The sequence below is a fragment of the Myotis daubentonii genome, chromosome 2, assembly GCF_963259705.1.
Source record: "Myotis daubentonii chromosome 2, mMyoDau2.1, whole genome shotgun sequence".
Taxonomy (NCBI): Eukaryota; Metazoa; Chordata; class Mammalia; order Chiroptera; family Vespertilionidae; genus Myotis; species Myotis daubentonii.
Window position 1 is genome coordinate 136,423,698 of NC_081841.1, and position 25,827 is coordinate 136,449,524.

General features: G+C 36.9%; 1 protein-coding gene across 5 annotated transcripts in view; it reads left to right on the forward strand.

Moving 5' to 3' along the window:
- ENOX1 (ecto-NOX disulfide-thiol exchanger 1) overlaps nucleotides 1-25,827 on the forward strand; it is a 611,845-nt gene that overhangs the window by 296,296 nt on the left and 289,722 nt on the right. For all 5 annotated transcript variants that reach the window (XM_059684703.1, XM_059684702.1, XM_059684704.1 and 2 more), the window contains one exon: nucleotides 13,921-14,060. The gene's annotated coding sequence lies outside the window, so the exon portion shown is untranslated. The remainder of the gene's footprint in view (nucleotides 1-13,920; nucleotides 14,061-25,827) is intronic.

Genomic DNA, 25,827 nt, shown 5'->3' on the forward strand with positions numbered 1-25,827 from the left:
AAATTTATACTCCTTTGGTTCTTAAAATAAATACAGGTTGATTGACTGATTTATTTGACTTGCAAAAATACAAGTGATAGGCAGCAAGTAAAATATGAATATCAGCATATGAAAGATGATAATATCAAATTATTTCCTTGGCTTAAATTGGGGGGCAAACTGCACTGATTTTTAGTAAAAGGCGAAAGATTTATGCGATCTGAAGAGAAACCAGAGTATGCACTGGTTTTTAAAGAGCTCTAAAAATGTATTTCTAACATTTAATTTTTTATTGTAAATTATTTTCTTTATTATGTAGTATGTTAGACATCTCTAGAATAGTGCTGGCAAGTCCTTCAGTCAATTATATGCTCATTGGCAAAGTGTTTTAAAATATTTTGGTAAACTTTGGAGCCGCGTGCCATTCAGCAGCTCACATGACATTTCTATGTCAGTATGTTGCTTTTTTATTGCATTTTGTTCACTCATCACTTGAGTGCTTCTTGCCAGCTTTTGTTCTCAGGATGGAATAGGTTTGAATTTTTGGATGAAAATATGCAAAATGGTAGGAGAGCCTCAAACAGTTTTGTGTAATTAGAAGTGTACGGTATAGTCAGAAGGAAAGCAAGTGAGAAGTAGCTCTGATATTCTGGGAAGATTTTTGTGGAACTGTTTGTAACAGTTATAATCTGACCAGCCATTTTTAGACCTACTGCTAATAGAAAAACTCAACCTGCTCTTGTAAAAGTATAAGTCAACAAACCACCTTCTGTATGTATACTGTATATATATTATAACATACACAAATATGAATACACGCGCACTTTTAAGCTTTATGCTGGCATCACTATGGAAAGAAAATTTCTGGTGACCTCCTCTCACATCTCTTAGTATGATCCTGCAAGAGTATTACACTTTGAAGCAGCTGCTGGTGATAGTTTTCCTCCTATAAGGATGCAGATCAGCAGTCTAACATTTCCCAAAGCACTATAAAAGAGCAAGTGAAATGGCACATTGCTTTATGCTTTATTTTGGGAATTTCAGAATGTCTTTGGCAACCCCCTCCCTGCCAGAAGATCTCCTTGATCTAATTTAGTAAATTCTACCTGAAACTTCTTACTCCTAACTCAGAATATGATTCAGAAGTGGTGTGTTGTTTTATTTTGGATTTTTCCTTTTAAAGTATCCAGAAAACTTCACATCAATCTGCTGTGTTCACATGGAAATAAACTGACATCTGAATTTCAATACTAATGGAGCAGAGATTTCATATAAATATAACTGAACAAACAATATGTTTTTTCATAAAATCATAATTAAACTCTTCTGAATGAAATTATCTGAAAGTATGTTAACTTATCAACATTAAGAATGCTACTAAAGCCAATCCCACTAACAGTTAGAACTGTTTTACTTTAAAGAAGCGTGTCATGTCCAAGTCACATGAAAAGGCCTTCATGAGAGAGCGAACATTTAGCAATGTGCTTTCAAAAGCATGCAGAGGATAGAGACCCTGAAGCTGCCTCTGTGCTTAAATGCCTCAGCCAACATCCAGAAGGTATTCAAATCATGTAAGTTACTGGGTTGTGACTCCACTGGACTCTTTAAGCAGGTAAGTATGTAGACAAATGGTGCATAAAGTTGAAACTTAAAGAATTCGGGAACATAAAACATATTGTTAAAAGTTATATGACATTAGTTAAAAAATAACATTGAATTTCCTTTTCTACATCTTGTAGTAAAACAGTAGTATCAGCACTAGCAACAGCCCTTAGTGCTTTCAGTGTGCCAGCCCATTTTCAGTGAGTGATACACAGAAACCCATTTCATTCTCACATTCCCATAAGTTAGGCATTACTCTCTCCCAATTTATAGATGGACAGGCTAAGCATAAAAGGGTAAATAACTTGCTCAAAGTCATACAGCCAGTAAGTCAGACTTAGAGGCAGAATTTGAACTCAGACAGTCTGGTTCCAGAGTTTATCCTCTGAACAACTGCACTATTCTGCCTCGCCTGTAGGTGAAACTAATTACACAGGGCAGTGTTAGCCTTCAACATGCAGGGAATGGCCTTGCTAGGGCCCGGACAGGGGATTGAATTATGTGAAATAACAACAGTGAAAACTAAACTCTTAGAATGTTTTAGAATTTATAAAGCACTCTCACCTGCACTTGCTCCTTTGCTCTTACAATAAAATTATTTACAGTCATTTATAGAATACTTATTACATGTAGGATTATCTTCTAGATAATGGGATATAGAAGTAAATGAGAACATCCTTGCTGTCATGGAACTTATTCTATTGCTTGTTATTCTATTGCAAAAACATTTTGGTAACTTCCTTCTTCTAATCATCCTATATAATAAAGAGGTAATATGAAAATTAACTCTTACACCCTCGCACAAGATGGTCACATGATGGCTGCCCCCATGTTGTCGTTGTCACAGAATGGCCACCACAAGATGGCTGGCAAGGGAGGGCATTTGGGGGGAACCAGGCCAGCAGGGGAGGACAGTTGGTGGGGACCAGGCCTGCGGGCGAGGGCAGTTGGGGGCAATCAGGCCAGCAGGGGAGCAGTTAGGCGTTGATCAGCCTGGCAGGGGAGTAGTTAGGGGGTGACCAGGCTGGCAGGCAGAAGCAGTTAGGGGCAATCAGGCAGGCAGATAGGCGAGCGGTTGGGAGCCAGCAGTCCTGGATTGTGAGAGGGATGTCTGACTGCCGGTTTAGGCCCAATTCCACCGGCAGTCAGACATTCCCCGAGGGGTCCGAGATTGGAGAGGGTGCAGGCTGGGCTGAGGGACCCCCCCCCCGCCCCCAGTGCATGAATTTCATGCACCGGGCCTCTAGTATCTATCTCTATATATGTACAGATAAACTCCATGATTTCCAAACAGAGATCTAAAGTCTGTTACTACTTGTGAGCCTTTCTAAGCCCTAATTTTTGTTAAAAGTGAGTATTTATATGTAGGACTACCCAAGCCTGAGAATGTGTGTCTAGAAACTTTGCAGCAGCTGGAAGATTCTCATTCAGGAAAAGGGGGTTGGGGGTTCTGCTTTTTTTTCTCCCTATGAAAAGCAAGCCAGCATTTATTTTTAAAGCTGCTACAAGATGGGAAGTACTTAAAGTCTGTCGTTGAATTTCAGATGTTGGCCTATACTGAATGACATTAGAAAACTCTTTCTTTGAGATGTTTAAACGCAAAGCAAAGGGAATTTGAAGATGAATGAGAGTATCATCCACAGGCTCTACAATCTTTCTTATATTGAAATTTGTTTCTTTTTAAAGATTTTCCACATCATTTTTATTTTTTTCCAAATTTGTATCACAGAATCATTATTATATTCAGAAAATTCAACTTCATGCCATGCCGAGTACATCCAAATTTCAAGTGACATAAGTTCTGTTGGGTCCCAGTATGTCTAAAGTCATCTGAGCCATATCATGTTTGATGGTGGAGGTATTGTGTCCTAGAAATGAAAATTGGGGATATAGCTCATAGACCCTGATTCTGATGGGCCGTTTGTCATCTTGCTTATTGGCAGTTCCAAAGGACATAAGTGACAGGCTCAGGATATTTCAGAATGGCTCTGATTGAAGCAGCTTCCATTGCTGTGCGAGTGAGCACAAGAGACTGATCTGGCCCTTTCCTCTGCTGTGTCTGAAGTCTCATCTTGGAGTGTATGAAGGACTGGCATTTACTTACCTCATGTAGTTTCCACAAATATTTTAACCATATTAAAAAAAATTCTTTAGCAAATAATATCCCTGAAGTAGGCTATTTTATCATGTATTTTAAAATGTTTTTGTGATATTGTCTGCCATGGGATAGAATTTGGAGAAGACATTTCTGTTTAAGACTTTGAAGTATAGTATTTTAATTTCTGAAATACCAACAAGACCTAATTTAAATACGGAGGGCTATACTATGAAGCACATAGTCTAGTTGGATGATTTCCAAATAGATATTTTTAAAATGTTAATAAATATTTCACATTTATTTTATCAATAAAATAATGTAGCTATATATACCTTTATAAATTGAAAAATTACAGTAGGCTTATAATGAAAAACTATAGTCCCGGATCTCACCTCCAAATTTATTGCAGAGAAAAGCAAAATATAATTATTTTGATGTCTCTGTGTTTATACTTTTGTTAGTGCCTTTATTGCTCTAAATATATTTGTGAGACTGGCTGAGTCAAGTACATGTATGTGTGTTTGTGTGTATAATTAACATTTCTTGATTTGTGAAATTTAGATATTATCTGTTGATTTATTATAATAGATAAGATTCTAGCTTATTTGTACTACTACTTCCCCACTCCCAATACACACTCACTTTTTAGTTCTCTCTGGTTACCTATGGGGCTTTAAATAACACACTTATTCCTTATCAATCTTATTAACCGTAGATAGTATCTAATGATTTCTTACTTTGTAAGATGAGAATGTTACCCTTTCCATAACTTTTTCTTTCTTCAATGCCTTCTAGTACTCTCATTTGTACTTTTAATTTTGTATTATTATGCTTGATATCCTTTAAATTTGTTTTTTAACCATAAAACAAACTTAGTATTTTATCTTAGGTTGATTCTAAAGGTAAAAATTAATAAAATGCATTATGAATATGTAATTACTAGAGACCCAGTGCATGTAAATCATGCACTCCAGAAGCCCATGGGGAGTGGGCCTAAGCCATCAGTCAGAAATCCTTAGTGCTGCCATGGAGCGTTGAACATCTGCCCCCTGGTGGTCAGTGAGTGTCATAGCGACCGGTCATTCTGCCATTCGGTTGATTTGCATATTAGCCTTTTATTATATAGGATTATTCACTGCTGACCAAAGTAATGTACTATGATTACACTGACTTATTTCCTATAGTGTTTTGTGTTTCTTAGTGTTCCTAATTGCTTTTATTTTTCTTTGCATCATCTACCTTTATGGCACCATTATCTACCTTCAGCTTCTCAGTAGGTAGAACGAAATCTTTGAAATTCCTTCTTTTCCTGGGCACCTTCCTCTGTCCCGGGCTGGAGTAACTGCTGGCTAGGCACCGATCTCCCCTGGATCCATGTCTTCCTCTTTCTCACTTTATTTCCACGTGCTGCCGAAGCATATCCTCGGAAATCTGCAAAGAAAGGGCATGCAGGAGGCAAATATTCTGAATGTCTACATATCTAAAAATGACTTGATTAATGTTTTTGCTAAATCAAGAAGTATAGCTTAAAATAATTTTCTTTAGGAATTTTGGAGACATTGCCCTATTTTTAACATCTAGTGTTGCTGATAAGAAATCTGATTCTTGTTCCTTTGAAAGTTGCTTTTTCTCCCCTCGATTTTTAGAAACTTATTTTTAGGATTTCTGAGTAAAACATATCTAAGTATAGTTCTTTGCTTGATAGGCCCTTTTGATGGGCCTGTTAATGGGCCCTTTTATTCTGAAAACTTGTGACCTTTAGTGGTGGGAATTTCTTTTAAATTATTTCTCTGATTAATCTTTCTCCTCTGTTTTTTGTGTTTGGAATTCTCTTTAGAAATTTTAGTTGTTGGTCCTCCAGGTTGGATTCTGTACATCTTTTCTCTTGTGTTTTCCATTTTTCTTTCAATGTTTTATTTAACTTGTTGGGAGACTCATTCAAAACTATTTTCTTACCTTATATTGATTTAATAAATTTTTTTTTACTATTATACTTTTAATCTTCTAGTACTCTTTCTTCCTATTTTCTGTTCCTTCTTTTTATAGAATTCTGTTCTTGTTTATTAAAGTTTTTTAAATTCCTGTTTGTTCCAAAAAATTACTGAGGTTTCCTCAAGGTCATTTTTATTTATTTGTTTGCTTGCTTATAGTAGATATTTTCTTTAATCTTTCCAACTTTTTTTGAATGTTTTTCAATAGTCATTATCCAAATATATTTAAGAATGAAAATTTGACTGGGAACTCAGGATCATAAAGATGATGGTCCAGGATCTTACTTTCTACTGTGTTTCCCAGCAGGGTCTCTACGATTCTGCATTCTTTTGATCATCCTCCATTCTCACATGTATCCAAGTTATCAGTCTTTGTTCAATTCTATTATCTAGAATTTTGCTGGAATGTTTCATCAGTTCCCATTTTCTTTGTTTTTATAGATTTATGAAAATTTGTATTGTTGACTTTAATGTTAATGAGAACCTAAGAATGCATGGAATAAACTGATGAGATCTGTTTACCATCTTGAGGTGGAAACCAGTATAGATCTCATGTTTTTTTACAGTTGCTTAAGAAGTTACAGTGTGAAGTAATTTGGTACTACCTCACTAAAGGATAGCTATGTTTCATTTCATCATTTATTTTCTTAGAGATCAGTATTATCTCCATTATTTTTAAAGTAAGAGTGGTAATGGATATTGACCTTTATTATTTACTTCCCTTATGGTACCCTGTGTCTTCTTGGAAGCAGTTGTTATGGCTATTACTAACATGGCTATTAGTAATATGGCTATTAGTAATATTACTAGTAAATTATAATGTTACTGATAAATTACTCTTGTTTAGCTCATTTTATAAAATTAGTTTATGTTTAATTATAAATCCAAATTACTCTATCATAAAAGAGAACATAAGTTCAATTATTAATATAAGCACAAGGAGCACAGACTACCAGTAAATCCGAACATAAATGTGTGGAATGAAATAATAGATATTTTTTCATCTAAAAAACTTCTGACTTTGAAATAATTTTAGATTTACCAAGACAATACAGAAAGTGCCTGTATATCCTTCACCCTGCTTCCCTCAATGGTAGCTGTGGTTCCCTAACTATAGTACATTTATTAAAACAAAGAAATTAACATTGGTACAGTAAAATTAGCTATACCTTTAACCACACTACACCAGTTTTTCAATTCTGTTTTGTGTTTGTTTGTTTCTGTTCCAGGATCCAATCTAGGATACCACAGGGATCAAGTCCCCTTACTTTCCTCCAATCTCGGTTTTTCCTTGCCTTTCATAACCTTTCAGTTTTGAAGAGTATAAGTCAAATGTTTTATAGACTAGAACTCTTTTTTCTCTCTCTTTTTTTGTTATGAATGGATGAGGCTTTTGGATTCTAGAGAAAAGTACCTTTTCCTTGTATAAAAGGTATCTATATATATAAAAGGCTAAGTGACCAACCGTCCATTCATCTGACCATCCAACTGACCAGCCAGCCAGTACATATGACGCACACTGACAATTTAAAAATAAATGTTGACTCACGCATTGAGTGATGATTCCATCGATTCAACAGATGATGCCAAAAAGGAACATTTTCCATCGAATTTCTTAATAGTATTACTCCTTTGGGAATGCCATGTCACAAATTAAAATTGAAAGTGGGTGCAATAATCATGCTACTGAGAAATCTTAATAGTAAGATTATTTGTTTTGTTACTCAAGTGGTTTAAGTTGTGGCCATTGGGAGCTATTTTAGGTTGACTCCTGTGCCTTTTGACATGCCCAAGTTTAGTTCCTTATTTTTATGAGTATTATTTTAAAAAAAATATTTTTATTGATTTCAGAGAGGGAGAGAGAGAGAGAGAGAGAGAGAGAGAGAGAGAGAGAGAAGAGAGAAACATCACTGATAAAAGAAAATAATTGATCAACTGTCTCCTGCATGCATTGAGCCTGTAACCCAGGCATGTGCCATAACTAGAAATCAAACTGTGACCTCCTGGTTCATAGATCCACTCTCAACAACTGAGCAATACTGGCTGGGCTTTATTATTATTTTTAACACTTCCATGCTTTCTGGCACTGTAAGATGCTCCAAATTCATCCACAATGGATGGTTCAATTAACCCAAAGAGTGGACAAATCAATAATCTTATAAATATTTATTTAATGTTAAAGACTATGTTAGATACTATGAAACAGTGAAGGTTAAGATATAATTTCTGCCTTCAAGGATCCCATAATCTATTTTCAGAGAAAAAAGGAAACTAATAAAAGATAATGAAAAATACAGAGTATAAGATTAAATTAGTAAGGGCTAGAAAAGCTAAGAAAAGAAGAAAAAAGTATCGTTTAGAGGAATATGTCAAGGAAGAAGACTCAGAGAGATGGATAAAGTTTAGTCAAGTAAAGTAGAATGGAAAAGACATTAAGTGCAGGAATTGTTACTATAGGGTGTGAGAAACAGTAAGAGACAAAGAAAATCATTTTAGATGAATTGGAGCAATCCCTTGTTTAGTAAGATAAGATCTATTAAAACTGATACAAGAAGAAGTAGAAAATAGGAATAACTCTGTATTTGTTAAATTAGTTGAATTTGTAATTGAAAGCTGTCCCAAATAGAAAATTCCAGATACAGATGGTATTAGTACTAGTAAATTCCTTCAAACTTTTCAGGAAGAAATAATATTAATCTTGAGAAAATACAGAAAATAGAGACAACACTTCCCAAGTCATTGTCTGAAATCTGCATAACTTTATTTATTTTTTAATTTGTGATTTATTGATTTTAGAAAGTGTGAGAGGAAGGGGAGATGGATCCTTAAAGAAGGATCCATCAATTAAATTAAAGAGTTATTCCAGATAGGAGATAGCATTAAACCTTAGGAAAACATATTTTCAGAAAGACAGTCTTGAAATGAGATTTACCTGATACTTACATGAAGAAAGCCAATGTGGAGAATACACATTGAAAGAGAGAGAGAAACACACACACACAGAGAGAGAGAGAGAGAGAGAGAGAGAGAGAGAGAGAGAGAGAGAGAGAGATCGATTAGTTGTTTCACTTGTTTATGCATTCATTGGTTGCTTTGTGTATGTGCCCTGACCAGGGATTGAACCCACAATCTTGGCATATTGGGAAAATGCTCTGACCAACTGAGCTACCCGGCCAAGGCAGAAATCTGTATAATTTTAGTACTAACTCATGATAAGGCCACTATAACAAAAATTGCACATTGATACCTTCCATGACCATAGATGCAAAAATATTATAAATATTAAACCCATAATTATTAATAGAATACAGTGATATATAGAAGTAATAATACATCCTAATGAAATTGAATTTATTCCAGGTATGCAAGTATACGCTAACATTCAAATAATATTTCCACATAAATGGAATAAAGGAGAGGAAAAATCATGTGATTATCACAGTAGACTCAGAAAAAACATTTACAAAATTCAGCACCTAATGGTGATAAAAACTCTCAGCAAAACTAGAAATAGAAGGCATTTTTCTTAATCTGATAAAGGGCATCTATGAAAAACCTACACTAACAATATAAGGCAATGAATACTTTTCTCTTAAATCAGGAATAAGACATGGGTATCCACCCTCACTAATTCTGTTTAACATTGTACTGGCCAATGCAATAGGATTCACTAAAAATAAATTTTAAAAGGTAACATATTGGATAGGACAAAGTAATTAAATGATCTCTATTTGTAAATAGCATGGTTGTGAAAATCCTAAGGAACCTAAAAAGTTTCATTTGAACAGCAAAAATTTATTGAAATTATCAAGGCTTCAGGATACAGGTCAATATAAAAGTATCAATTTTCTTTCTATAAACCAAGAAATAATTTGAAAATGAAATGAAAAAACAGTACCTTTTATAATACTATCAAACCATAAGATTATATATTTAGATGAAGAAGTACAAGACCTGTACACTGAAAATTATAAAACACTAGGGCCCAGTGCACTAATTCGTGCACCTTGAAAGGAACTGTAGGCCACGAGGCTGTGGTGGGCACAGGGGCAGGTCTCAGCCCATCCTCTGCGCCCCTGCCCAACCCCTCCCATTATGGCCCCCGGTCCCCTCTCTGCCAGCAGCCCTGCTCCTGCTTCCGCCACTCCCATGTGCTGAAGGCACTGGCCCCGCTCACACCTGCTTAAGGTGCAGAGTGATTGGGGCCGGCACCAGCAGTGGATGCAAGCAGGGCCAGCGCCCTCAGCAGGTGCAAGCAGTGGCTGCTGCCCCGATGGCACCTCAGGAGGAGGAGGAGGAGGTAGAGAAGCCCTGAAGGGCGATCAGGTCAGCAGCTGCTGCTCGCACCCACTGACAACGCCGAGCAATCAGGATCGGCGCTGGGCACTGGCAGCAGGTGCACCGGGCAGGACCGCGGTGAGCAGGAGCAAAGAATTTTTAGTTACCACCAGAAGCTTGCCCTGATGACAGCAGCTGGCACCCTGCCTTGTTCTGGCACCCCAACTCACCTGCTCCACCATCCTGCCGTGGCCAACACCCGCCATGTTCTGTGCTCTGCTGCCTGCTGCCAACCCTTGCCATGTTCCGCACGCACCCTCTGGTGGTCATAGCAACTGGTTATTTGGTTGTTCTGCCATTCGGTCTATTTGCATATTAGGGTTTTATATATATAGATTTGTGATAAAAATTGAAGAAGACCTATATCAATGAAGAGCGATACCATATTCTAGAATGGAAGACTCAGTGTTATGAAGATGTTGTTTTATTCCCAAAGTAATATATAGATTGAACATGGTTCCCAAAAGGTGGGATGTGTGTTGTTGTTGGTGGTTTTTTTTTTGAGAAATTAACAAATTGGTTCTAAAATTTAATAGAAATACAAGTTCTTATAAGAATCACTTTTTTCTCTATATTTTTTATTGAGTCAAACACTTTTTTTAAAATATATTTTATTGATTTTTTAAGGAGAGAAAGGGAGAGGGATAGAGAGTTAGAAACATCGATGAAAGAGAAACATCAATCAGCTGCCTCCTGCACACCTCCTACTGAGGATGTGCCCGCAACCAAGGTACATGCCCTTGACTGGAATCGAACCTAGGACCTTTCAGTCCGCAGGCCAACGCTCTATCCACAGAGCCAAACCAGTTAGGGCGAGTCAAACATGTTTGAAAAAAAGAATGACAACCTTGGGGGACTCTCACTCCCTGATTTTAAGATTTACTAGAAGCATAAATAATGAAAAAAAATCACTACTGTATGATATCACAAGCCCAGTAATTTAAATTTGAGGCTGAATTTTAAAATGGTATGTATAGATCTTGCCAGGTTCCATTAAAAGCCACGGTGTCATTTTTGGATTACAATTGAATAGAACAGAGTCCAGTGGGATATTGTGTCTTTTTTTAATAGCAATAGAAAGATTTTGTTTTTATCATTTCCGGCTATATTGTTATGGTAGTTATCTACTTTCACACAAAATCCTAGAAAATAATGTCTAATTCCATAGATCTATTGTTTTCTAAAGAAGCACATTGTCTCGCTTTTCAATAATCATCAGAGAATCTGTAAAAGCCTAATCATTTGTGCCTGTTTAGTTATGGATGGCTATGCATGTTACCTTCCCCACTGGAGTCTGAGCACTTTCTGCCTCACCAGTGTCATCCTGTTCTGCTGTGCACTAATTCTCCATCTTCCTCACATTTGATGAGTTCTTGCCAAGTGCCACTGGCTGGGCCAAGCACTCTGTGTTGATTTTTACTTAATGCTCACAACCACCTGTGCCAGAAGCATGTCATTCTGCATTTTGCAGATGAAGAAGCTGAGGTTAAAGAGTTTAAGTACCTTGCCCAGGTCATACAGTTAGTAAGTGATAAAGCAGGAACAACTCCAGGTGGTCTGGTCCAGACCCCATTCTTTCAAGTACCACCTTCTTATAATTTTTAACATCCTAGTTGTGTCTCTCTGCAAGGTAGTAACATGATTCGGGGAAAGATTATCTTGCTTATTTTAGTGTTCCTAGAGTTTTCTTACTTGTTGATTAACTCATAAGTATGCAATAAACAGTGGCTGAGTGAATACAGTGGGGCCTTGACTTACGAGTTTAATTTGTTCTGTGACGGAGCTCGTAACTCGTATGTCAAATCATAAAGTGAATGAGTGAGACACGTGATGCTGGGCTGATGTGGCATTCACTGTGACGTTCGCTGCGCCAACTAGCGGTGGGGTATCTGAAGCTGGCTCGTAACCCGAATTTTAGCTCACAACTCAAAGCAAAAAATCAGCCGAGAGACGGCTCGTATCTCGAAAAACTCGTTAGTCGGGACACTCGTAAGTCAAGGCCGCACTGTACTAGAAAATTGCCTTTGGGCTTTTATGGGAAAAGGGGTCTACAAGTTTAGGCATATAATATGACACTTTGTTTTGAAATTGTATAAAGTAAACAGAACACTAGTATATGACACTTTAAGACAAGCTTCCATTTATTTTGTGTCCCTGTCATTTTGGTTGGATTCTGCAGTCCAAATACCTCCCCATTCTTTGTCATGCTTTCCCCCCTTCTTTTATGCAAAGATAAACTGCTCTGGCTCTGTTCTTTTTTCTTTTATTCCCAATGTAATAATCCCAGACTACATGCCTGCAAAGCTCTGAAAATACTATCAGTCTTTTTTCCTTGTTTCTTATTCATGACTTAAGCTTTTGGTGCCGAAAAGAAAAGAAAAGAAAAAATTTAAAAAGCTAAGTGTGACCTTTCTATTCCATCATTTTCTAACCTTCCCAACGCAGTGTGGGTATGCACTAAAAGTTCCAAGATGCAGACAGAAGTCTGTGGCATTAAAGGCTGGAACTTCAAGAGAAATTTTGAAGTGATTAATTGGTGGGCAGTGACCCTGAAACACACAGTAGGAGTGGATGCTGGGACAGCTGGTGGAGGGTAAGCTGTGGGCTATCTGTGTGGGCACTGGAACCACCTGAAACATGCAGATATTTGACTAAAAAGGGAGTAGAAATCTAGATGGAGTCCTGTTGAGCCTTGCTCAGTCACTCTCAGCCATTATGATGGAGACAGCCATGAGGAGATGCAGTAATAGCACTCAGGGATATCCGCAGAAGGTGGGGTTCCATTTTTCTTGCGTCAGGAAAACCCTTGGGAAAGAAGGCATTCGCTTTCACTGAGACAGTGAAGGATCTGTGAGTCACGCGAATGGACTATAGGAAGACCAGATGTTTGTGTCCCTCTCTTTGATGGGACACAACACACAAACCTGCCCCATAACACAAGGGAGCTGCTGGGTTTCCAATGAGTTCCGTCTCTTTGCATAAGAAAGAAAAATGGGAGAAGTGCACTGCTTAAAGCTTAGTGTCTGTATTCTGTGGGGCTTGACTGAATTAGACAATATTTGAGCTCAGTTGATTGAGCATCGTCCCACATGCCAGAAGGTTGTGGGTTCTGTTTCTGGTCAGGGCACAGACTTAGGTTTTGGGTTGGATCCCAGGTAGAGGAGAATATGGGAGGCAACTGATGTTTCTCTCTCTCTAAAAAAAAATCAGTGAAAACATATTCTTGGGTGAGGATAAAAAAAAAAAGACAATATTTGGTAAAAAATAAAATAAAAGTAAGTGATTTCTTAATTAAATTATTAATATTTGAATTAATTTAGTATATTGCAACATTATCTGTTCTCATACATTTTGTTTGTGAAAAATTTTTCTAAACCTGATAGGCCACAAGTGAAATGAGGATAAGAGCCATACCTGAGGCCTTTGGGCTTTGAGAGACCCAAGTTCTAAGCCTGACTGTGCTTTAGTCTTCTCATCTGTAAAATGGAGCCAATACTCTCCATTGTAGGGCTGTTCTTCAGGTTAAAATGTCCATGTATACGAAACCTCTTGCACAGTGCCTTGCAGCAGGTAGGCACTCAGTAAATTGTAGTGTTGCTGCCTTTGGACTCATACACCATCCACAGTTCTTCAATCCTCAGCCTGTTTAGATAAAGGGAGAAGCATATTTCCCTTAATTAGTAAAATACATCTGACCTTTAGAAATTTCTAAAAGCAGTGCTGAAAGGTTACCATTTCCCACTCTGACATTTATACATAAGGAGACTTGGGAGGAACAATATTAACAGAATTTACTACTATTATATTAATAATAGCAATACATGCTAACAGTGCTTTCTGACCACAAAGGCTGAGACGGGCAGTGTTCGCGCTGTGGGCATAATCTAATGGTGTGCTTTTCTTTCCTTCCAGAAACACCTTGCATGTCAAAGCCACACTGTCTTCCATGGGACTTCCTTTGTGAATGCCTTCCATTGAAAAGACTGCTGTGAATACACTGCTTCAATCAAGTCCCTAAAGAACATTTTCTTCTATCTGCTGGAGGTCTTAAGGTTTGTGTTAATTTTTCCATTTCTCTCACTGAAGATATTAATTCTGAGTGATATTTAAAAATGGGTAATAGTCCTTCTCTATTGCAACAAGAACTCTGGAAGTAGATTATGGACAGATTGTAATCCTTTGATGTCATTGGGAGATGGATATCAATGAAAAGAAATTTGATATGCTACTTCTCATACTTATTACTCTGTACTCTGCTGTTATAAGCTATTAAAAATAGAGCATTCTCCACATTGGCTTAAAACAAATTTTATTTCTGCATTCATAGATTCTAACTGAACCGATTCAATAAATTTATATTGCATGCCCATATATATCAGATTTTGTTAAGTACTTTCAATTAGTTAAGGCCTTGTGGATGAATTATATTGAAACATTGAAAATCAAAACTTCATTTGTCAATAACAAATAGTATTATCATTATGACTTCTTTCAAAGTATAAAAAGTCTCAGTGGCCAGAATGCTTTCATTTAGTTCTACCAAGGGCTGCTCACCCTCTGATTCATAGTGGTAGAAGAGGGTGGTTGTTTCTATTAATGGGTGTATATTAACAGCTTGGAAAGTTACTAACAATAGTGTTGCTTACTCAAGGAAAAAGCTTGCTAGCAAACCAATTTTGGAAGTACATGTTTTGCTGTTGAGATAGTACAAGTAAAACACTTTTATTTTGAAAGAGCTTTCTGACAAAAGACCTACTCAAAGGATATATCCAATCCATGCATCTTTTATAAATGGAGAAGTTACTGCTTGGTACATTGAATGGACAAAAACTAAATGAAGAGCAAGGGAAAAGGAACACAGCCCTTTCCCTGGAATGACACATCTTTCCCCACAAACATTTATTTCATTTGGTAGAACTTTTCTTCTGTCCATGGTGACAAATATTTTCTCCCCTAAAAGCCCTTTACTGTGGTACTGGGGTGTGTGTGTGTGTGTGTGTGTGTGTGTGTGTGTGTGTGTGTGTGTGTGCTTTTCCCTCTCTTTCATTTCTATTGAGAAATCAAAGTAGATTTTACTGCGGCGTTGGGCTAGATTCCAGTTTTCCCACTGCGCCCTTTGTGTTGGGCCTCATGATTGACTTGCTTTGAAGTGTGAGGCATACGCTGTGTATTAGGGAGAAAGTGGAGAGGAACTTGTGCCTCCATCTTCAACTCTCCATTCTGTCACTTTGGTAGAAGGTTGTAATGTGTAGAAACCTAGTAAGTGTATCCATAGAAACAGAAGTGCTGGACAGGACTTGAGAAGCTACCTACATATTCCTCCCTAGTCTGCAAACAAGATCTCACTTGAACTTTCTGAATCCAGTGAGAATCTATTTGTTTTGAAAACTTCATATTTAGGTACTCACTTTTCTTTTGAAACCTGATACAGATTCTTCTTTCGTAGACCTTGTTGTCAAGAAAGCCTATGTAATTCCTAACCTCCTAGGATAGCAATTTATTTCTTCTTCCATGGAAAGAGAGAATTTATTGGTCAGAGTCCCCCTGTATCATCATAAACTCTGGTCACCCTATTTTCCTTCCTATAAAACTGTGCAATCCAAAAATGTATTCTCACTGTTCTTTCCCAAGTCTCTTAAGTTCTCTATATTCCACTTAAGTTTAAGAGCTCAGACTCATTGGAGGAGCATTAAAAATCATCTACTGGTATTTCTCAAAGGGGACACTATTAGTAGTTATGATGCAGGATCATACCATGGATTTTAGAATGGTTAATAGCCCTGGTTCCCAGGAACCAAAGTTACCTCCCTACTTCCTGGTCACCATGATAACCAATTCAGATGTGCATTTCCCTGCACTGGGGACCAGGATGCCCAACTGTAAACGCCTCACTTAGAGTTAAAAATACTGAAAGTAGCAGAATTGAATGAAGGTTGGAGTTGAGCCTAGACTCCAGCTTTGAGCTCTGGCACCATTTCCTTCCCACTCTATCATACCTCTACTCTGTGCTTACATGCCTTTTAGCTGTCTAAAAGCACACTAACATGTATGTATATGAATGCTCTTTTGGAGGACCATGATTTCTGGTTTGGTGCTTAAAGGAGATCACTGTTGTTTGGTATGTGAACATGAATATGGGAAAGATAATATCAGAACTCAGTGCAGGAAAATAGCAGAGAGAGGACAACTCTGGGGATTCAGGGAGAGGATGGGGCCTGGACCAAAGGGAATGGTGGGACTGATGTTGTAAAGGTCCCAGTGCGGTCACTGAGGTAGAGAGGGCTAGACAATCTGAAATCTGAGAGAAAACTGGAAAAGGTAAGTAAAAAAGGAAGTACTTTTTCACTGTCTTTTCACCACTCTGCCAAGTTTCCACTCTCTACTCCATGTCACTGAAATTGAGGATCACTTTGTGGGGGGCTCACAGGGCCCTGACTGTAGCTGAAATTCTCTCCCTTGCCTACCCACCTCCTATCCTCCATCAGCGTTTCTGTCTTAGCCCTCACTACTTGTTGAGGCCCCCACTTTGTCTGTTACGCATGCAGAGATTAGGACATGACTCGGTGACTTTTATTTCTCTGGATCCTTCCAAAGTGTCAGGTAAGGTTATAAATTAAAAGGAAAGATTTAGGGGGAAAAAAATGAGCTTCCGGGAAATTCTCCCACAGAAGCTTTCTTTTAAGGCTCTGATCTCTTGAGACATTTACCACAATACAAGTACAATCCAATCGGTCCATGGAAAAACAAATTCTCATTCACTGCTATTTTCTTTGACTTTAGCATAAAAATTCATTGAATTCCCTAGTACAGACGTCACTTAATAACAGAATGAGAAGAATTCATGACATAAAGGTACAATTCTAAGCAGAGGTGTCTCCGTTGTTGTATTTGATTACACTTACTATCTGCCTCAGCTTTCCCAAGACATGCAGTAAGAGCAGAGCTGGATTAAAGGACTCTTTTCTGTGCTTCCTAGTAAAGTGAAGAATCCTACGTGATAAGAGTTACCATCTATAAAAAGGCTACATTTATGGAGAGAGAAATAGTAACATCAAGGGCTTTCCTTATCTCCTGTGATTTAATTATTTGAAGCTTCATGACCCAGTTCCTGAGCTGGATGTTTTAAACATGGTGATTCTCCTGTCCTGACTTCTTTTATGCACAGGACACCAAGTTATATTTGACTTCTCACACTTCCCCAGTTCCTGCAATGCATGACGAGCTCCATAAACACGGAAGAATAAATATTAGCTTTATGAGACTGTATTCCTCTGCTAGTTGAAAAATAGCATATAATTAAAAAAATACAAGGATGTAATATTGAAAATTATAGGTCAATATGCCCTCTTATTGTGGGTATATATCTTATTCTCATACATGGAGACTACTTTCTTAGAAAAATGTGTGCTGTGTAATATCACTTGTTTATATGATGTATTCCCACCCCTCATATTTAACAATATATCTCAAATGACTCTTGCCTCACCAGTGAAATGTATCAGACTTATTTACCACTATGACAAAAACAAAAACAAAAACTTCTGGTTCCTTGCTATTAATTTTAAGAATTACATGTAATTCAAAGTTAATAAAATGTTTGTGGATTCCCCTTTTTGTTTGAGTTGCCAAGCATCCAATGAGCTCCTTGGAATTACTTTAGAAAATGTTTAGTGGCAATTTTGAAGGAAAAGGGAGTCTTAGTGAGGGTTTTTTTTTTAAGTCAATTGTAGTCTTGCACAGCTAATCAGTACTTTAAATGTACAAATCATTATTCCAAAGTCCTGACTCTAATCATACATTTTTAACAGCAATCAAAATGTAGCATTCATTAGCCATGTCTCTTAAATCTCACAGCCACACCCTATAATGAAGAAAAAGAGTAACCCGCATGGATGGTATGTGAGTTAAAACACCTTTTGAAAAGATTCAGTATAATTATGTTCAGATAATTCACTTCTATCTGGAAATAATCATCCATTTGCAAAATTGCCACTGACTTATCATATCAGGAAAAGTATTTTCTTCCACATTAAATCTCTATTGCTCCTCTTGTTGAAGATAAAAAATAATCAGCCTTGTATATACTGGGCTCAAAAGTAAGAAAATTGGACTTACTGTGACAGCTCCTTCTAATCACCCAAATTTCTACAGCATTTTTCTTTTAAACCATAAATGTAAAATATATATTAATTTTTTAAATTAAAATAATTTCAATTACAGTTGACATACAATATTATATTAGTTTCAGGTTAATTTTTATTATGAAGTAGTTTAAACTTAAAGACAATAATAAACCTATGTACCCACCCCCATATTTGTTGATAACACCATATTTGCTTTGGATCTTTATTTTTTTAAGTTAAAAAAAACTCACTATTCTTCCAATTCATCCATCCCCATGGGTAATTTAATATGTAAATATTAGTTATGGATATATTGCTTTATATATCAAATATATCCCTAGCTAATATATATTTCTATCTATTTATAAAGAGAATATTATTTTTAACTTTACTCAGATGTGATTATACTCAATTTATACCTTTACAACTTGCTTTTCCTGAACATTTTTTTCCCCAGAATTATTTGTTACTATGAGGACATCGACCTCATTCTTAGTAGTTAATTGTTGTATAGTCTTCCACAAATAAAGTGTGTTTACCTTCTCATAACAGAGCATTTAGCAGTCTTTTTTTTCTGGACCATCTTCCTGCACCCATTTTATGGTTCACAGTAGACACACGTTTACCATGCGGTACTACTGCATCCTACCTGCCATAAAATAAGCGCTTGGAAAATATTTGTTCTCTAAATTAAACTACAAAACCTTTATTTCCTTCTTCTCAACACAGTTTTCTATTTTGTAACTGTTAGATGTGCCTCTGCCCTTTCCTACTGATTTTTCCCCTGAGCAGTTTCTAATGTGGCTTTACCAAATCCATCTCAATCAACTGGCATTACATCTAAACAGGGAGGAAAGAGAAAAGAAATAGAGCAAAAGCAAGAAGAGAGAATGAACGAAGGAAGAAGGGATATATTCTAATCCTTAGCCTCTGAGGTTCAATTGGTATCCATGACTCGGGTACAGTTTTCATGATTTCAAGATCTATCTCAAGTTAAATGGTTGTTTAGTACCTGGTACTTTCTAAAATTGGAACCTGTCAAAAAATCCTCAAGTAAATCTATATTTGTACTTTTTAGTAGATTTTAGGAGTGTTTTGTGTTTTCCCTAGCATGCACTAAATAAATCTTTGTTGAACAATTGAATGCATAAACAAAGTATTAAAAATTTGTTGAGGTTACAGTAAATATTTATAGAGGTTACATGGTCATTTGACTTGGAGGTATTTTAACATTCCTAGCAATCATCTGTTATCTGGTAGAACACTGAACTTCAACATTTAGACCTCCTGTGATTGAAAACTGAAGTCTAAAAACAAATGGAAGATAAGAGTTAACTGAGAGCATCAACTCCCAAGAGTTGTTAAAATCAAAATCTCTGATTAAAGTTCCCAGATGACTTAGGGCTCTAAAAAATAAGTGTACACTTCCTTAAAATTATAAGAGCTATATATCTTAGAGTTTAGACTCTTCTCAAATTCTGTTCTGTTTCATTACTCTAAGAGATGAAAGCTTTTTATGGTCAATTTTTGTATATGATTATGGACTGAGCCACTTGACACCACACACAAAAAAATGCAACTTTGAAAAATTCAAGAGAAAAAGCAATTATTGTTAGAACTGATGGAACCTTTCCTGGGTTTAATTCTCACTCTTTTAAATTATTTATTCCTTCAAGATACAGGGAATTATTAGACTGTAAATGATCCTACCACTTGCCAAATATAATTTTCTATATGAAAAGATTAACAAGTATCGAGAATTTTCTTTGGAATCCCTTGCAAGCTATGTTCTGCTCATTTCTGAAAGTCAACTTTATAGGTTTTTTCCCCCCTTTAATCTTCATCTTTGTTGTATTTGATGGAGTTCTACTCAGCTAAGATTTGTGCCAAGTTTAGTTTTTTTTTTCTGTATCTTTTTTATTATTATTATTAGTTAAGGTATTACAAATGTGTCCTCATCCCCCCCCCATTAACCCCCAACCTCCCCCCCACACACAAACTCATGCTCCCATCCCCCCATTGTCCATGTCCATTGGTTTGGCTTATATACATGTATACAAGTCCTTCTGTTGATCTCTTCCCCTTACCCCACCCTCCCCTACCTTCCTTCTGGGGATTGATATCCTGATTGCTGTTTCTCAGTCTTTGGGTCTGTCCCTTTTCATCAGTCTATGTTGTTCTCTATAATCCACAAATGAGTGAGATCATGTGGTATTTATCTTTCTCTGACTGGCTTATTTCACTTAGCATAATGCTCTCCAGTTCCATCCATGCTGTTGCAAAAGGCAAGAGTTCCTTTTTTTTTACCGCAGCATAGTATTCCATTGTGTATATGTACCACAGTTTTCTAATCCATTCATCTGCTGATGGGCACTTAGGCTGTTTCCAAATCTTAGCTATGGTGAATTGTGCTGCTATGAACATAGGGGTGCATATATCCTTTCTAATTGGCGTTTCTGGTTTCTTGGGATATATTCCTAGTAGTGGGATCACTGGGTCAAATGGGAGTTCCATTTTTAGTCTTCTGAGGTAGCTCCATACTGTTCTCCACAGTGGCTGCACCAGTCTGCATTCCCACCAGCAGTAGAGAAGGGTTCCTTTTTCTCCACATCCTCTCCAACACTTGTTGTTTGTTGATTTGTTGATGATAGCCATTCTGACAGGTGTGAGATGATAACGCATTGTCGTTTTGATTTGCATCTCTCGTATAATTAGTGACTTTGAGCAGGTTTTGATATGTCTTTCGGCCTTCTGTATGTCCTCTTTAGAAAAGTGTCTATCTAGGTCCGTTGCCCATTTTTTTATTGGATTGTTTATCTTCCTTTTGTTAAGTTTCATGAGATCCCTGTAAATGTTGGAAATTAAACCCTTATCGGTGGTATCATTGGCAAATATGTTCTCCCATGTAGTGGGTCTTCTTGTTGTTTTGTTGATGGTTTCCTTTGCTGTGCAAAAGCTTTTTATTTTGATGTAGTCCCATTTGTTTATTTTCTCTTTAGTTTCCATTGCCCTAGGAGCATTATCAGAGAAGAAATTTCTTCGGCATATGTTTGCGATTTCGCTGCCTGTGGATTCCTCTAGTATTTTTATGGTTTCCCGTCTTACGTTTAAGTCTTTTATCCATTTTGAGTTTATTTTTGTGTATGGTGTGAGTTGGTGATCTAGTTTCATCCTTTTGCATGTATCTGTCCAATTTTCCCAACACCATTTATTGAAAAGACTGTCTTGACTCCATTGTATGCTCTTGCCTCCTTTGTCGAATATTAATTGGGCATAGTGGTTTGGGTCGATTTCTGGGGTCTCTATTCTATTCCATTGGTCTATATGTCTGTTCTTGTGCCAGTACCAAGCTGTTTTAAGAACAGTGGCTTTGTAATACAGTTTGATATCTGGTATTGAGATCCCACCTACTTTGTTCTTTCTCAGGATTGCTGCAGCTATTCGGGGTCTTTTTTTATTCCAGATGAATTTTTGGAACGTTCGTTCTAGATTTGTGAAATATGCCGTTGGTAATTTAATGGGGATTGCATTGAATCTATAAATTGCTTTGGGTAGTATGGACATTTTGATGATGTTGATTCTACCAATCCATGAACACGGTATATTCTTCCATCTGTTTATGTCTTCCTCTATCTCTTTTTTCAGTGTCCTGTAGTTTTCAGCATATAAGTCTTTTACCTCCTTAGTTAAGTTTATTCCTAGGTATTTTAATTTTTTTGGTGCAATGGTAAATGGGATTGCTTCTGTAGTTTCACTTTCTGTAAGTTCACTATTGGTGTAAAGAAATGCCATGGATTTCTTAGCATTAATTTTGTATCCTGCTACATTGCCGAATTCATTTATTAAGTCTAATAATTGTTTGATGGAGTCTTTAGGGTTCTGTATGTACAGTATCATGTCATCTGCAAATAAGGACAGTTTTACTTCTTCTTTTCCAATCTGGATGCCTTTTATTTCTTCTTCGTGTCTGATCGCAATGGCTAGTACTTCCAGTACTATGTTGAACAGGAGTGGAGAGAGGGGGCATCCCTGTCTTGTTCCTGTTTTTAGGGGGAATGGTTTTAGTTTTTGCCCATTGATTATGATGTTGGCTGTGGGCTTGTCATATATGGCTTTTATTATGTTGAGGTATGATCCCTCAATTCCTATCTTGCTGAGAGTTTTTATCAAGAAAGGGTGTTGGATTTTGTCAAATGCTTTTTCCGCATCAATTGATATGACTATGTGGTTTTTTTCTCTCAATTTGTTTATGTGATGTATCACGTTTATTGATTTGCGGATATTGTACCATCCTTGCATCCCTGGGATAAATCCTACTTGGTCATGGTGTATGATCTTTTTGATGTACTGCTGGATCCGATTTGCTAGGATTTTGTTGAGGATTTTGGCATCTATGTTCATGAGGGATATTGGCCTATAATTCTCTTTCATTGTATTGTCTTTATCTGGTTTTGGGATTAGGGTGATGTTGGCTTCATAGAATGAGCTGGGAAGTGTTCCTTCCTCTTGGATCTTTTGACATAGTCTGAGGAGGATAGGTTTTAGGTCTTCCTTGAATGTTTGGTAAAACTCCCCTGTGAAGCCATCTGGCCCCGGGCTTTTGTTTGCTGGAAGATTTTTGATTACTGCTTCGATTTCTTCCATAGTTATTGGCCTATTGAGATTTTTAGATTCTTCCTGGTTAAGTTTTGGAAGGTTGTATTTATCTAGGAATATGTCCATTTCCTCCAGGTTGTCTAGTGTGTCGGAGTAGAGTTGTTCATAGTATTTTCTAACAATCCTTTGTATTTCTGTGGGGTCTGTTGTAATTTCTCCTCTTTCATTTCTGATTTTGTTTATTTGGGTCCTCTCTCTTTGTTTCTTGGTGAGCCTGGCTAGAGGTGTATCAATCTTGTTTATCCTTTCAAAGAACCAGCTCTTGGTTTTGTTGATCTTTTGTATTGTTTTTTTGGTCTCTATGTCATTTATCTCCACTCTGATCTTTGTTATTTCCTTCCTTCTGCTTACAGTGGGCTTTTTTTGTTGCTCTCTTTCTAATTCTTCGAGTTGTAGAGTTAGGTCATTTATTCTCATTGTTTCTTGTTTCTTGCAGTAGGCTTGTAGAGCTATGAACTTCCCTCTCAAGACTGCTTTTGCTGTGTCCCATAGGTTTTGGATTGTTGTGTTTTCATTGTCATTTGTTGCCATGATGTTTTTTATTTCTTCTTTGATCTCACTGGTGACCCAGTCGTTGTTTAATAGCATGCTATTTAGTCTCCATGTGTTTGATTTTTTTGGATTGTTTTTGTTGTAGTTGATTTCCAGTTTTATGCCTTTGTGGTCTGAGAAGATACTTGATATGATTTCAATTTTCTTGAATTTGAAGAGACTTTGTCTGTGACCCAATATATGGTCTATCTTTGAAGATGACAAATGTGCACCTGAGGAGAATGTATATTCTGTGGCTTTGGGGTGAAATGTTCTGAAGATGTCAATTAATTCCATCTGATCTAGTGAGTCATTTAGGATTTATGTTTCTTTGCTGAGTTTCTGTTTAGAGGATTTGTCCAGTGGAGATAATGGGGTGTTAAGGTCCCCTACTATGATTGTATTGCTGTCAATCTCTCCCTTGATCTTCTCCAGAAGATTTCTTACGTATTTGGGTGCTCCTATATTGGGTGCATATATATTTACCAGAGTTATTTCTTCTTGTTGGACTGCTCCCTTTAGTATTATGAAGTGGCCTTCTTGATCTCTTTTTATGTCCTTCACTTTGAGATCTAATTTGTCAGATATAAGTATTGCTACCCCGGCTTTTTTTTCACTTCCATTGGCCTGAAAAACCTTTTTCCATCCCTTCACCATCAGTCTGTGTGCGTCTTTTTTTCTGAGGTGGGTTTCCTGTAGACAGCAGATATATGGGTCATGTTTTCTTATCCACTTATTTACCTTATGCCTTTTGACTGGGGAATTTAATCCATTTACATTTAAAGTTATTATTGATAGAAACTTGTTAGTCACCATTTTTGTTCTTTACCGCTGCGTTCCTTCTTTGTTTCCTGTTTTTTTTCTATTTACAGCAGACCCTTTAGCATTTCTTGCATTGCTGGTTTGGTTGTAATAAACTCCCGTAGACCGTTTTTGTCTGTGAAGCTCCTGATTTGACCCTCAATTTTGATTGATAGCCTCGCTGGGTATAGTATTCTTGGATTCAGACCCTTCCTTTGCATGACTTTGTATATTTCATTCCATTCCCTTCTTGCCTGATGTGTTTCTGTTGAGAAATCAGTCGCTAGTCTGATGGGGGATCCTTTGTAGGTAACTTTCTGTCTCTCTCTGGCTGCTTTTAAGATTCTTGCTTTGTCATTGGTGTTTGCCAATTTAATTATTATGTGCCTTGGTGTCGGTCTTTTCGGGTTCATTTTGTTTGGGACTCTGTGAGCTTCTTGGATTTGTGTGAGTTTTTTCCTCCCTATATCAGGGAAATTTTCTGTTACTATTTTTTCAAACAGGTTTTCTATTCCTTGCTCAGTTTCCTCTCCTTCTGGCACCCCTATTATTCGGATGTTGTTTCGTTTAGCATTGTCCCAGAGTTCTCTTAGGCTCTCTTCCTGCTTTTTAATTTTTTTTTCTAGAAGCTGTTCTGTTTGGGTATTTTTTTCTACCTTGTCTTCTAGCTCGCTGATGCGGTCCTCTGCTTCTTCTAGTCTACTGTTGATGCTTTCTATTGAGTTCTTTATGGCAGTGATGTCGTTTTTCATTTCTTCTTGGTTTCTCTTCATTTCCTCTTGGTTCTTCTTCATTTCCTCTTGGTTCCTACACATATTGTTGAATTGGTCTTCCATTCTTTTCATCCACCTTATGGCCATTACTCTGAATTCTTTCTCTGACAGGTTGCTTGCCTCCATTGCCTCCATTTCGTTTACTTCCTTTTCTGATGATGCCTGTTTTTCTTTCATATTTGAGTTGGTTCTTTGTTTCACCATGATTTCTCTTCTCAAGGTGTTTGGTTATGTAGTTCTCTCTCTGCTGCGCTGATTCAAAGGCACAAAATACAACACAACAAGGCACAACGTACAAGGCACCAAACTAAATGCATTCACGATATTAATAACCCCAAATAAAGGTGACCCCCCAAGCGAAGAGAATTAGGGGATAAAGAAGAAAAAAGAGAAAAAGATTAAAGAGAAAAATAAAAAACAAAAAGGAGTGCCGAAATGAGATTGGGAAAAGGGAGAGAAAAAAGAACAAAAAGACCAAAAAAACCAACAACAACAAAAAAATTAAGAGAATGAAATAGAGGTGGGGAAGAGGCTATTTGTATGGGGAGAGCGAGGGATTGGAAATTAGATATATAAGTAGGGTGAAATTTAGTGGGTAGAAAGAAGGAATAGGTAAAATCCAAAGCAGGAATAGGGTAAGAGAAACAGGACAACAAAAGGGGAAAAGTGAGGAAGAGAGTTTTGGCTTAAGGGTAAATGTGAGATAGAGAGAAATGATGCTAAAGGAACGATGAAAATAGAGTGTAGAACACTAATCCCAAAATAAAATAAAGAAAAATAAAAAAAATAATAATAAAAAATAAAATGACACTTGAAAAAATGGTAAAAGGATAGCAATAATACTGGTTAAAAAATGTAGTAATTAAAATGGTAAAATCAGGTGATGAAAATAAAAATAAAAATAAAATAAAATAGGTTCTTGATGAAATGGTGAA